General features: G+C 37.2%; 1 protein-coding gene across 1 annotated transcript in view; it reads left to right on the top strand.

Annotated features, from left to right (window-relative positions):
* LOC116900616 (solute carrier organic anion transporter family member 6A1-like) overlaps positions 1–11,638 on the top strand; it is a 49,208-nt gene extending 37,570 nt beyond the window's left edge. Inside the window, exon 8 of the mRNA XM_032902335.1 lies at positions 11,485–11,638. The gene's annotated coding sequence lies outside the window, so the exon portion shown is untranslated. The remainder of the gene's footprint in view (positions 1–11,484) is intronic.
* The last annotated feature ends 930 nt before the right edge of the window (positions 11,639–12,568 follow it).

Here is a 12,568-nt window from a genome sequence, read left to right as displayed (position 1 = left end):
GTTCTTGTGGTACAGATCTTTCAATTGCTTGGATAAAATCACACCCAGCTATTTTATATTATTTGGGACTATTGAGAAGGGTGTCATTTCCCTAATTTCTTTCTCAGTCTGTTTTCCGTTGAGTAGAGGAAGGCTACTGATTTGTTTGAGTTAATTTTATACCCCGACACTTTGCTGAAGTTGTTTATCAGGTTAAGTAGTTCTCTGGTGGAACTTTTGGGGTCATTTAAGTACACTATCATAATATGTGCAAATAGTGATATTTTGATGGCTTCTCTTCCAAATGTATCCCTTTGACCTCTTTTCATTGTCTGATTGCTCTGGCTAGGACTTCAATAACTTTACTGAATCAGTAGGGAGAGAGTGGGCAGCCTTGTGTAGTCCCTGATTTTAGTGGGATTGCTTCAAGTTTCTCTCCATTTAGTTAACAGTTAGCTACTGGTTTGCTGTATATTGCTTTTACTATGTTTAGATATGGGCCTTGAATTCCTGATTTTTCCATGACTTTTATTATTATCGCAGCATCTAATGAAATAATCATCTGGGTCTTATTTTTTAGTTTGTTTACATAGTGGAATACATTGGTGGATTTTCATATATTAAACCATGCCTGCATCCCTGGGATGCCTACTTGATCATGATGGATGATCTTTTTGATGTGTTTTTGGATTCAGTTTGCAAGAATTTTATTGAGTGTTTTTGCATTGATATTCATAAGGGAAATTGGTCTAAAGTTCTTTGTTTTGGTTGGTTCTTTGTGTGGTTTCAGTATAAGAGTAATTGTGGCTTCATAGAAGGAATCTGGTAGTGCTGTCTGTTTCTATTTCGTGGAACAGTTTGGACAGTAATGGTATGTGGTCTTCTAGGAAGGTCTGATAGAATTCTGCACTAAACCCATATGATCTTGAGCTCTTTTTGTTTGGCAGACTTTTAATAACTGTTTCTATTTCTTTAGGAATTATGGGGTTCTTTAGGTAGTTTATTTGTTCCTGATTTAATTTTGGTACCTGGTATCTGTCTAGAAAATTGTCCATTTCTTCCAGGTTTTCCAATTATGTTGAATATAAACCTTTGTAGTAGGATCTGATGATTTTTTTAATTTCTTCAGATTCTCCCTTTTCATTTCTGATTTTGTTAATTTGAATACACTCTCTGTGACCTCTGGTTAGTCTGGCTAAGGGTTTATCTATCTTGTTGATTTTCTCAAAGAACCAACTCCTGGTTTTGTTGATTCTTTGTATAATCCTTTTTGTTTCTACTTCATTGCTTCTACTTCATTGCTTTCAGCCCTGAGTTTGATTATTTCCTGCCTTCTCCTCCTCTTGGGTTTATTTATTTCTTTTTGTTCTTGAGCTTTTAGGTGTGCTGTCAAGCTGCTGACATATGCTCTCTCCTGTTTCTTTTTGCAGACACTCAGCTATGAATTTTCCTCTTGGTACTGCTTTCATTGTGTCCCATAAGTTTGGGAATGTTGTATCTTCATTTTCATTAAATTCTAAGAACTCTTTAATTTCTTTATTTCTTCCTTGACCAAGTTGTCATTGAGTAGAGCATTTTTATCTTCCATGTATATGTGGGCTTTCTGTCATTATTGTTGTTATTGAAGACCAGTCTTAGTGTGTGGTGATCTGATAGGATGAATATGATTATTTCTATCTTCCTGTATCTTTTGAGGCCTGTTTTGTGACCGATTATATGGTTAGTTTTGGAGAAGGTTCCATGAGATGCTGAGAAGAAGGTATATCCTTTTGATTTAGGATGGAATGTTCTATAAATATCTGTTAGATCCATTTGGTTCATAACTTCTGTTAGTTTCTCTATGTCTCTGTTTAATTTTTGTTTCTTTAATCTGTCTATTGTGGGGTGTTGAAATCTCCTACTATTATCATGTGAGGTGCAATGTGTGCTTTGAGCTTTAGTAAGTTTCTTTTATGAATGTAGGTGCCCTTGCATTTGGAGCATAGATATATAGGATTGAGAGTTCATCTTGGTGGATTTTTCTTTTGATGAATATGAAGTGTCCTTCCTTATCATTTTTAATGACTTTTGGTTGAAAGTCAATTTTATTTGATATTAGAATGCAACTCCAGCTTGTTTCTTCAGGCCATTTGCTTGGAAAGTTTTTTTCATGCCATTTATTCTGAGGTAGTTTCTGTCTTTGTCTCTGAGGTGTGTTTCCTGCATGCAGCAAAATGCTGGGTCCTCTAAGTATCCAGTCTGTTAATCTATGTCTTTTTATTGGGAAATTGAGTCTGTTGATGTTGAGAGATATTAAAGAATAGTGATTATTGCTTCCTGTTATTTTCATTGTTGGAGGTGGAATTATGTTTGTTTGTCTCTCTTTAGGTTTCATTGCAAGGAAATTATATTCTTGCTTTCTGTACGATAAAGTCTCTCTCCTTGTGCTGGAGTTTTCCATATATTATTCTTTGTAGGCTGAATTTGTAGAAAGATATTGTGTAAATTTGGTTTGGACATGGAATATCTTGGTTTCTCCATCTATGTCAATTGAGAGTTTTGCTGTATACAGTAACTTGGGCTGGAATTTGTGTTCTCTTAAGGTCTGTATGACATCTATCCAGGATCTTCTGGCCTTTATAGTCTCTGGTGAGAAGTCTGGTGTAATTCTTATAGGTCTGACTTTATATGTCACTTGACCTTTTTCCCTTACTGGTTTTAATATTCTTTCTTTGTTTTGTGCATTTGGTATTTTAACTATTATGTGACAGGAGGAATTTCTCTTCTCTTCCAAACTATGTGGAGTTCTGTAGGCTTCTTGCATGTTCATGGGTATCTCTTTCTTTAAGTTAGGGATGTTTTCTTCTATAATTTTGTTGAATATATTTACTGGCCCTTTAAGTTGGAAGTCTTCACTTACTTTTATAACTATTATCCTTAGGTTTGATATTATCATTGTGTCCTGGATTTCTTGTATGTTTTGGGCCAGGAGCTTTTTGTGTTTTACATGATCTTTGACAATTGTGTCGATGTTTTCTATGGTATATTCTGCCCCTGAGATTCTGTTGGTGATGCTTATATCTACAGCTCCTTGTCTCTTCCTTAGGTTTTCTATATTCAGGGTTGTCTCCCATTGAGTTTTCTTTATTGTTTCTACTCCCATTTTCAATTCGTCCTCCTGTTTGGTTGTGTTTTCCTGTCATTCTTTCAGGGGTTTTTGTGTTTCCTCTCTAAGGGCTTCTGTTTGTTTACTTGTATTTTCCTGCATTTCTTTATGTGAGTTCTTTATGTCTTTCTTAAAATCCTCCATCATTATCAAACAAACGTGATTATAAATCTAAATCTTGCTTTTCTGGTGTGTTTGGATATCCAGTATTTTCTTTGGTGGGAGAACTGGGCTCTGATGGTGCCAAGTAGACTTGGTTTCTGTTGCTTAGGTTCCTGCACTTGCCTCTAGACAATGGGTTGTCTCTGGTATTTGCTTGTCTTGCTGTTTCTGAGAGTGACTTGACCCTGCTATAGGCCTCTGTGTCAGCACTCATGTAGAACTGTTTCCCTGTTTTCTTTCAGTCTTTCCTGACAACAGGTGCTCTGATTTCAGATATGTTGGCACACCTGGAGACTGTCTTTGAGCTCTAGGCGTGGGCATGAATCAAAGGGTCCTGCCCCTGATTGCTAGTAGGTCCTTGCACCCAGTGGACACAGTTGGCTCTACGCGATTCCCTCTTGGGTCTGGACTGTGTGCAGAGGGTATTCTCCTCTGACTTCTCAGGAGTATTCACACTTCTGAGGTTTCAGCTCTCCCCTCCACAGGATTTGGGTGCGGGGAGCGGTTTGGCTGGTTTAGTTCATTCCTGGGCATAGACCAGACCTGCAGGTACCAGCGGCTGTCTGTTCCTATATCCCTGTATTCAGAGGCACTGTGTAGTTTCCTCTTGGACCAGGGATGTGGGCAGAGGTGTGCAGAGGTGGCAGTGTGTCTTGTGGTCTCAGGATGTTTGCACTCCTGGGTGGTCACCTCTCTTCCCCACAGGCTATCATACAATTTTTATTAAGATGATAAAATTTTATTTTAAGATTGCTGAAGATATGATGAAAATACAGTTTTGTTAATACTTCATGTTGTAGATATTTTTCTTTTTCTCAGAAATATATCCTGATTATTTTTCATTTCCTCTATCTTTCACAACTTCCCTGTATCTCCTCACCTCCAGATGCTTCCCCTTCCTGCCTCTCCTTAGAGAAGATCAGGCTTCTAGCAGATAACAAGCAAACATGTCAAAATAAAGCACAATAAGATAAAAGAAATATCCATTGCATTGATGCTGGACAAGGCAAACCAAGCGAAGGAAAATGAGCAGGCACAAGAATGAGAGACCTACTTTTTCACACACTCTAAATCTTATAAAAATATTAAGATGAAAGACATAATATAAGCACCTGGTGGAGGACCTGGTGGAGACCCATGTAGGCCCCATGATTGCTATGAATTCATGAGACCTTTTTCAGTTGATACACAGTACCTTTCTGGTCTTGGTGTCCCCTTCCTTAGGGTTTCTGGATTTTATGGAGACTTCCTATTTAGAGTTGTGTATTCCAAGATCTCTCTCTCTCTCTCTCTCTCTCTCTCTCTCTCTCTCTCTCTCTAGCTCTCTCTTGCTTTCTGAGTAATGTCTATTGGTGGATTTCTGTACTGGTTCCCATCTGCTGTGGATGACTAAATGAGGCACTGATTTATGAATATACCAGAATATCATTGGGATTTATTTTATTTATAATTTTTTTCTAAATGCAAGCAGTATTTTTTTTACACTGGGTTCCAGGCCTATCATTTCTTTTGTTCTTGGCCAACAAAGCAGTGTCAGGTATGAGTTCTGTCTCATGGAATGGTCCTTAAGTCAAATCACACATTGCTTGGTTACTCTCACACCACTGTCTTACCATATCTTGCAGACAGGACATATTGTAGGAAAGAAGTTTTGTGGTTGGTTTGATGGTTACATTTCTCTTTTGACAGGTTACAAAGCACCTTCCCATACCAAAGACATTAGAATATAGATGAGAAGGCACCCATTGGACTTTTCTATGTTCAATGAGTTGTGTGGATGTTGACCTTGGCAATGTGCCCCCCGCCCCCGTTAGTCTGTGGATATAAACACATTGTTTAACAACAGCCTTGAAGGTTTGTGGATTTCCATGAGATGTCCCTGACAACAACTCAATATAATGTAGTGCATTCTTGTTTTTGCACTCTTCTTTGAGATAAGAGATAACAAGTTGGGACTCTGCCTCCCCCAGTATTAGAATATGTGACTTGGATTGCCTTCCTCTATTTTAGGGATTTTCCACTGCTCTATATTTTCACATTCTTTGTTTCAAATGCCCCCTCAAATCCAGCTCTTTCTCCCTGCACTCACTGCCTTAACCCTATCTCTCCTCCACCTTATTTTCAGATCCCCACATTTTGTGGACTTTTGGAATTTGAATGGCATTGATCTGGAAAGTGGGTCACTGGGGTAGGGATCTGATGCTTCAAATGTTTAGTCCAGGCCATCTGTCACTCTCTTTCCACTGCCTGCTGATTAGGATGTAGAATGCTCATCTGCCTCTCTAGCAACATGTCTCCATGCTGCTTCCTTGAGAACTTACTACCCACCATAATGACAATGGACACTACATCTCTGAACTGTGTGACTGCCCTAATTAATGTTTTCTTTTATAAGGGTTACTATGGTCACATTGTGTCTTCATAGAAATAGGAATCCTAAGTGTTTTTGGTTATTCATGTTGTACGTTAGTTATTATATATCCAATGGGTAATATCTATATCACTTTTAATTTTCTGGGTCTGGGTTATCTCACTCAGGATGATTTCATTTAGTCAGTCCATTTGCTTGAAAATTTCATGGCATCATATTTAGAGATGTATTTATTAATGTATTTTATGAATATGGGTACTTTGTCTGCATATACATCAGCATACCAGAGGGCAGCATCAGACAGTTGTAAGCTGCTCTATGGGTGTTGGGAATTGAACTGAGGACTTTCTGAAGTACAGTGAGTGGTCTTAACCACTGAGCCATCTCTCTACCCTCCATGTTGTTATTGTTTTAAATAGATGGTAATATTCTGTTGGGTGGAGGGAACAATTTTTTTTTATCCATTCTTCACTTGAGAAATATCTATAACTTTCTGGCTCATATGAATAAAGATGTAAGGAGCATGGCTGAGCCTGTGTCTTTATGTAAGGATGAAACATCTTTTGGGTCTGTACTCAAGGTGGTGTAGCTGGATCTTGAGGTAGATAGATTCCTAAATTACCAAGGAAATGCCAAATTGGTTTCCACAATGGCTGAACAGGTTTACACTCCCATCAGCAATAGAAGAATGTTCCCCTTACTTCACGTCATTGCCACAAGAGTTGTCACTTGGGTTAGAGATCTTAGTCATTCTGAAATGTGTAATGGAAAAGCAAAGTCATTTTGAATTTCATTAGTCTGCTGGCTAAGGATGGTGAACATTTTTTGGTTTCCCAGGCATTTGCGTTCTCTCTATACAAAGTTCTATGAGTATATCTGAAATGTATAGAATCATTTGGTTTTTGACAATTTCTTGAATTCATTATAATTTTGAGTTCTATTCCTCTATAGGATATGAAGTTGGAAAAATCTTTTCCCATTGTGTAAGCTGACATACATCAAACTGATGGTGTCCTTTGCTTTTCATAATATTTCAGTTTCAAGAACTGCTTATTAGCTGTTGATCTTAGCACACACATTATCTGTTTTCTGTTTAATTTTTACTTGTGCCAATGAGCTCAAGACTCTTCCTGATTTCCCTTCTTCATTTATCAGGTTAGTTGTATATGGCTTTGGTGTTTCATGTCTTTGTCCATTTGAAGTTGTGTTGTGTGCAGACTGTCAAATATAGAAGTATTTTCATTCTTTTGTATGCAAACATCCAGTTTGAGTACCACTTTATATTGAAAATGCTATCTTGTTTCCTGTGTGTGTTTCTTGCTTCTTTATTGCAAATCAGGTACACATAGAAATGTACTTTTATGTCTTGATCTTCAGTTTCATTCCATTTAGCAATTTGTCTGTCTTTATGCCAATGCCAATTGGTTTTTATTCCTAATGATCTGTAGTACCTGTTGAAATTTGAAATTGTAATACCACTAGCAGCTCTTTAATTCTTTTAGATATACAGATTTGTGTGTGTGTGTGTGTGTGTGTGTGTGTGTACATAAAATCTGAAAACTGTCATTCAAAGTCTGTAAAGAATTGGTCTGGAATTTTGATGGGGAATTCACTTTTATCTTTAGAGTTTACTTATTAGGATGAACACTTTTACTACATATCTATTCATGAGCATAGAAGATCTTTTGGTCTGATGTTATTTTAAAGAATTTTGACTCATCCAAGTCTTTTATTTGCTTGAATAGAATTACCCCAATATAATTTATATTAATTGAGGCTATGTGAAAGGTTTTCTTCCTAGTTTCTTTCTAAGTCCATTTGTCATTTGAATATAGGACAGATATTGTTTTAAGAGTTATTTTATTATCTAACTTTTTTGCTGAAAGTGTTTGTAAGGTGTAGGAGTTAACAGTTGAATTTTTAGGGCAGCATATGAATAGTATTATAGCATCTGAAACCGAAGAACTTTGGTTTCTTTCCCATTTTTATCCCTGTATTTTCATGGTATAGCTAACCTCCTTAGCTTGGAGTTTTCCTACCAGCACCTTCTGTTGTGCTGGATTTATAGGGTGTTCTCATGTAACATCTTATTTTCTCTATTGCAAATGACATGTTTGATGGGTAAAGTAGTCTCAGCTATCATCTGTGATCTTGTAGTTTATAGTATATCTGTCCATGCCCTTCTAGTTTTTAGATTCACCATGGAGAAGTAAAGCTTAATTCTAATAGTTATACCTTTATATGTCAATAGGTAGCTATTGATATCCTTTCTTTCTTGTATGCTTACTGCCAAGGAGTCTTTCCTTTTGGTGCTTGTATGTCTTTTGTGCCTCTATTAGGACCTTCTTTTTTAGGTTAGGAAAATTTTCTTCTATGATTTTTGTTGCAAACATTTTCTGGTCCTTTGAGGTTGGATTCTTCTCCCTCCTCCATCATATTATTTTTATGTCTCATCTTTCTTAGTGTTCTAGATTTCCTGAATGCTTTGTGTAAGGAATTATTTTAGATTTATCATTTTCTTTGGTTGATGTCTCAATTTCTTGTATTTCTTATTCAACACCTGAGAATTTATATTCTATCTCTTTTATTATCTTAACAAAGGCTGCTTCTACAGTCTTTTTTTTAAAGTGCCTAAGTTTTTATTCCAGAATTCCCAGTGTGGGTTTTCCTTTAAGTGGTTCTATTTCTACTTCCTGGTCTTGAATAGGTTTATTTTTCGGAGTTTCTTTTTTTTTGGTTCTTTTTTTTTTTTTTTTGAGCTGGGGACCGAACTCAGGGCCTTTGCGCTTCCTAGGTAAAGCTCTACCACTGAGCCAAATCCCAGCCCTAATAGGTTTATTTTATTTTCCTGGGTCTCTCTAAATGACTTATTTCCTTTCTATAGAAGGAACTCTATCATATTTATAAGGGTATCTTAAGGTCTTTTTCTTGTGCTTCAGCTCTGTTGGGGTATTCACGGTCTTCTGTAGTATGACAGATGGCTTCTAATGGAGACATATTACTCTGGCTACTATTGTGTTCTCATGCTGGCCTAGAGACATCTTGGATTGGGATTAGTATGTGTCTCATTGCTGATTTCCAGGTTCATTTTCAACGAGTGTGGTTTGTTTCTTTGTCTGCTCTGGATTCTCAGAGAGTATGGTGCCTGTACGTTGCCTGGTAGGGGATTATCTTTGTACCTCAAAGTTGTAGACAAAGGGGTGGGTGTTTCCAGATGAAATATGTTTCTGAATATTGAAGCTGACACCTAGCAGTGGAGGTAGGCGAGACATCTGACTTGATTCACACGTGAGAGAGGAGTGTAGAGTGTTCAAACAGGCTATGTTTATTTTGTCTGCTTGGAATGAAACAAGGAGTAAAGAGAGTTTGCCTCACAGTTTCTGCTATAGCTCTGGGAATGAGACAGGTAGATAAGCAATAGAGGAACAGGAAGAAAGCAGATCTATAGCAGACTCTGATTTATTGGCAGGAGTGGTCTGTGGGTGAAGAGGGAGAACCAGGTGGAGTTGGACAATGTAACAATGGGGAAAAGGAAGTTATGAGGACAAAGGATGTGTTAGATCTAAAGGTGATGTGTGCAGAGTGGGAAGGAAAGCTGCAGCAGTTGTTTTGTTGCAGAGGTGGTGATGAGGCTGAGGGATTAGGTTTCAAGCATAGGAGGACATAGTGAAGGTCTTCACTTTGCTTACCTCTTTCTGTAGCTTGATGATCTGGTAAATAGGGGATGCCTCCTAATGTTAGAGGCTGGAATACTAAAAAGAGTTGGTGAAGAACTGTTGGAAAAGAGAATCCTTGCGACCTGTATGGGATGAGGTCAGAATCAAGGTGGAAGCTGCAGAAACATCTCTAATAAGGAGCTGGGGATGAACCTGGGGGATTTATTCTTGGAGAGTAAAAGGAAAAGTATAAATGATCCACATTTATCTATCTGTTGCTACTGCAAAACAGCCCTTGGATTAGTAAGGAGTACATGCTTGTCCTGGGAGCTAGGAGAGAGCATCCTCTAGAGGGAAGAGTTTAGAAGCTGAAGATTTATGAGATCCACAGGAAATGGATGTTCAATGACAGGCAAGGCTTACACAGGTGTTCTGCTTCAGATACAGGGATGAACCTGGGGCACATGATCCAAGGGAACCAACAGAGAAACGTATATGTGCATGTATTCTACATCATTTTCTCACAGTAATGAGCTTTGTGTTAACAGAGGATGTACGTTGGAGTAGGGAACTATGATAGTCATTAACAGGATTTGGGAGTGAGTTTACCAGACCAAGATTTGTGGGATCCAGATGAGATGGCTCCATGGGGCAGGAAAAGTCAATAAGAGCTTTCTGCTGTAGTGCTGGGGATGAGATTGAGGAACTGGATCTTCAGAATCAGAGAACACCTAATACAGTTAAAAAGAATATAGGACTTGAAAAGAAGTTGAGATGTGAATGTGAAAACATGCACAGTTTAAGCCTACAATTGCCCATATTTGTTAATAGTAATAAGCCATTCAGGATTAACTCCATTCATTAGAGCCTATTTAAAGTGTTCTTTATTCTTGAGGGTTTCACCCATGTATAAAATAATAGTATCATATTTACCATACATCTTCTCCAATTAATTTCATGTCTTCTCAAATACCATTCTCAACCTCATTTCATGTAGTGCATGTGTTTTTGTGTCTGTGTCTGTTGATGGTTAGCTTGTGTGTGTGGGGGGGTTGTGTTTGCATATGTATTTGTTTCTGTATCTGTGTATGTATGTATATATTTGTAGCTGTATACTGAAACACAGGCAATTAGTGATCCCTATGTCTGCTTGGGTATTGGACCATTCTTGTGAGCATGGGACATAGTCTATTTTTAAAATTATTTTTCCTCTATATTTTTTTATTTTCCTCTTTGTGTGTGTGTGTGTGCACATTCAAATGTACAAGAATGTTTTTTTGCTGTATTGTAGTTTAGAAGACATGAAATTTCATGTTTCATATTTCTCTACTTTATACTTTTACCTGGATTTTATTAACAATACCTAATAACCTGAGTTAATTATCTATTTTCCTTTATTCTTATATTTACACTTAATCACAGATTATATTTAATTACCATGACTTCTTGTAATGAAACATTTGCATTGAAAAGAGAACCAATGTCAATCAATGTATGTAATTATCCTTGAACTAAAACATTCCTCTAAAGAAATTTTAATATGTTATATATCACTCACATTATTTTTATCTTTTAAAGTACTACAGAAACTGATTTTCTGGAGCAATAACTCATAATCCAGTTTTCCTTGCTGTTTCTTTCTCTGGGAGGATTGGCAGTCTTGCATGGAAATGTCTCCTTGCATGGAAGGGTGGCTCTGTCCATACCTAGGGCACACAGAGGAAGTGTAAAGCAAGGAATATCCATTATACTCACACTCTTTAAATTGAACATGCAACATGAATATTTATATACTAGTTGTCATAGTTAGGGTTTATTGCTGTGAATAGATACTGTGAACAAGGCAACTGTTATAAGGACAACATTTAACTGGGGCAGGCTTACAGGTTCAGAGGTTCAGTTTATTATTATCAAGACAAGAGCATGGCAACATCCAGGCAGATATAAGGCTGGAGGTAGTGAGAATTGTACATCTTCATTCAAAGGTAGACAGGAGAAGATTGGCTTCCAAACAGTTAGGACTAGGTTATTAAAACCCATACCAGCAGTGACACAGTCACTCCAACAAGGCCACATGCCGTAACAGTGCTACTTGCTGGGCTGAGCACACTCAAACCATCACACTAGTTTTATTTGAAAATTGACTAATTCTTTTGGGTTTACTTCTGTAGGAGTGGAGAATCTGTGAGTTTCTGAGTTCTAAGGACATCAGTCTTTCCTTTGAAGATTTTGTAAGATGCAGCTGTGCTATAATTTCAGAAGAAATAACTACCATTAAAGTATCTATGTGGATCTTTATTTTCATAATAAAATATTTGTATGAAATATTTCTAATCATGTTTTATGTACTAGCACTTTTTCTTAGTTTTCTGAGGGGGCAGTGTGTCTTGTTCTTATAAGTCATGCCTGAGCAGTTCTCAGGAGTCAGTTTTCTCATACCAGCTTGTGGGCTGTTGGCACAGAGCTAAGGTTTTCATCTCTATGGACAAGCACTCTTACCCACTAAGACATTTGCTAGCTCTGGAATAGCATTAAAAATAGTATTCTGTGTGCATAGTTTAGATTCCAGTAAGAATTAGTTTTTAAATTTATAATTATTATGACTATTAAAATAATCTTGAAACTACATGATTTGAATACTTATACAGAGCTAGATGATGTTAAAAATAATACTCAGATTCTCTTTGAGTGTACATGTAATGGATATACTACATTATGGTCATATTAAATCTGTATTTGGTCCTGTTTTTCTCTCTTGAAGAAAAACAAGTATTATGATAAAAACATATAAGTTAGGATGTAGGTAGAAGACTAAAAATAACTTTTTGCTACATCAGAACGTAAGTTCTGGTTTATAAATTAACTCAGGACATTTATAAAAAAGAAGTCAAAAGTGTAGATAAATCTCAGCAACTCATTTCCTTAAAACCAATTTGTATGTCTTTCAAATAGCCCATTTCTGGCAATCTATTATGAATAAAGCACCAGTTAACATGATTGAGGAAGTGTCCTTGTTACCACAAGGTGGAGCATCATTTGGGTGGGTATATCTCAGGAGTGGTATACCTCAGTGCTGAGGTAGCTGAGCTGGGCTCAAAGTAGATTAAATAAGGGTTTGGCCAACCAATGACTCATCCAGGTTGAGAACCATGTCATGAGAGGAAGACTACCCCAGCCACTGCCTGATAGACCGAGACCCAGAGGCTAGATAGCCTAGAGACCTAGGGTAGAAAATGATTCTATACTCAGAGACTG

Source organism: Rattus rattus, chromosome 5 (genome assembly GCF_011064425.1).
Source record: "Rattus rattus isolate New Zealand chromosome 5, Rrattus_CSIRO_v1, whole genome shotgun sequence".
Classification (NCBI taxonomy): domain Eukaryota; kingdom Metazoa; phylum Chordata; class Mammalia; order Rodentia; family Muridae; genus Rattus; species Rattus rattus.
Note: the sequence above shows the minus strand (reverse complement) of the source record. Positions and strands in the feature narration are given on the sequence as shown.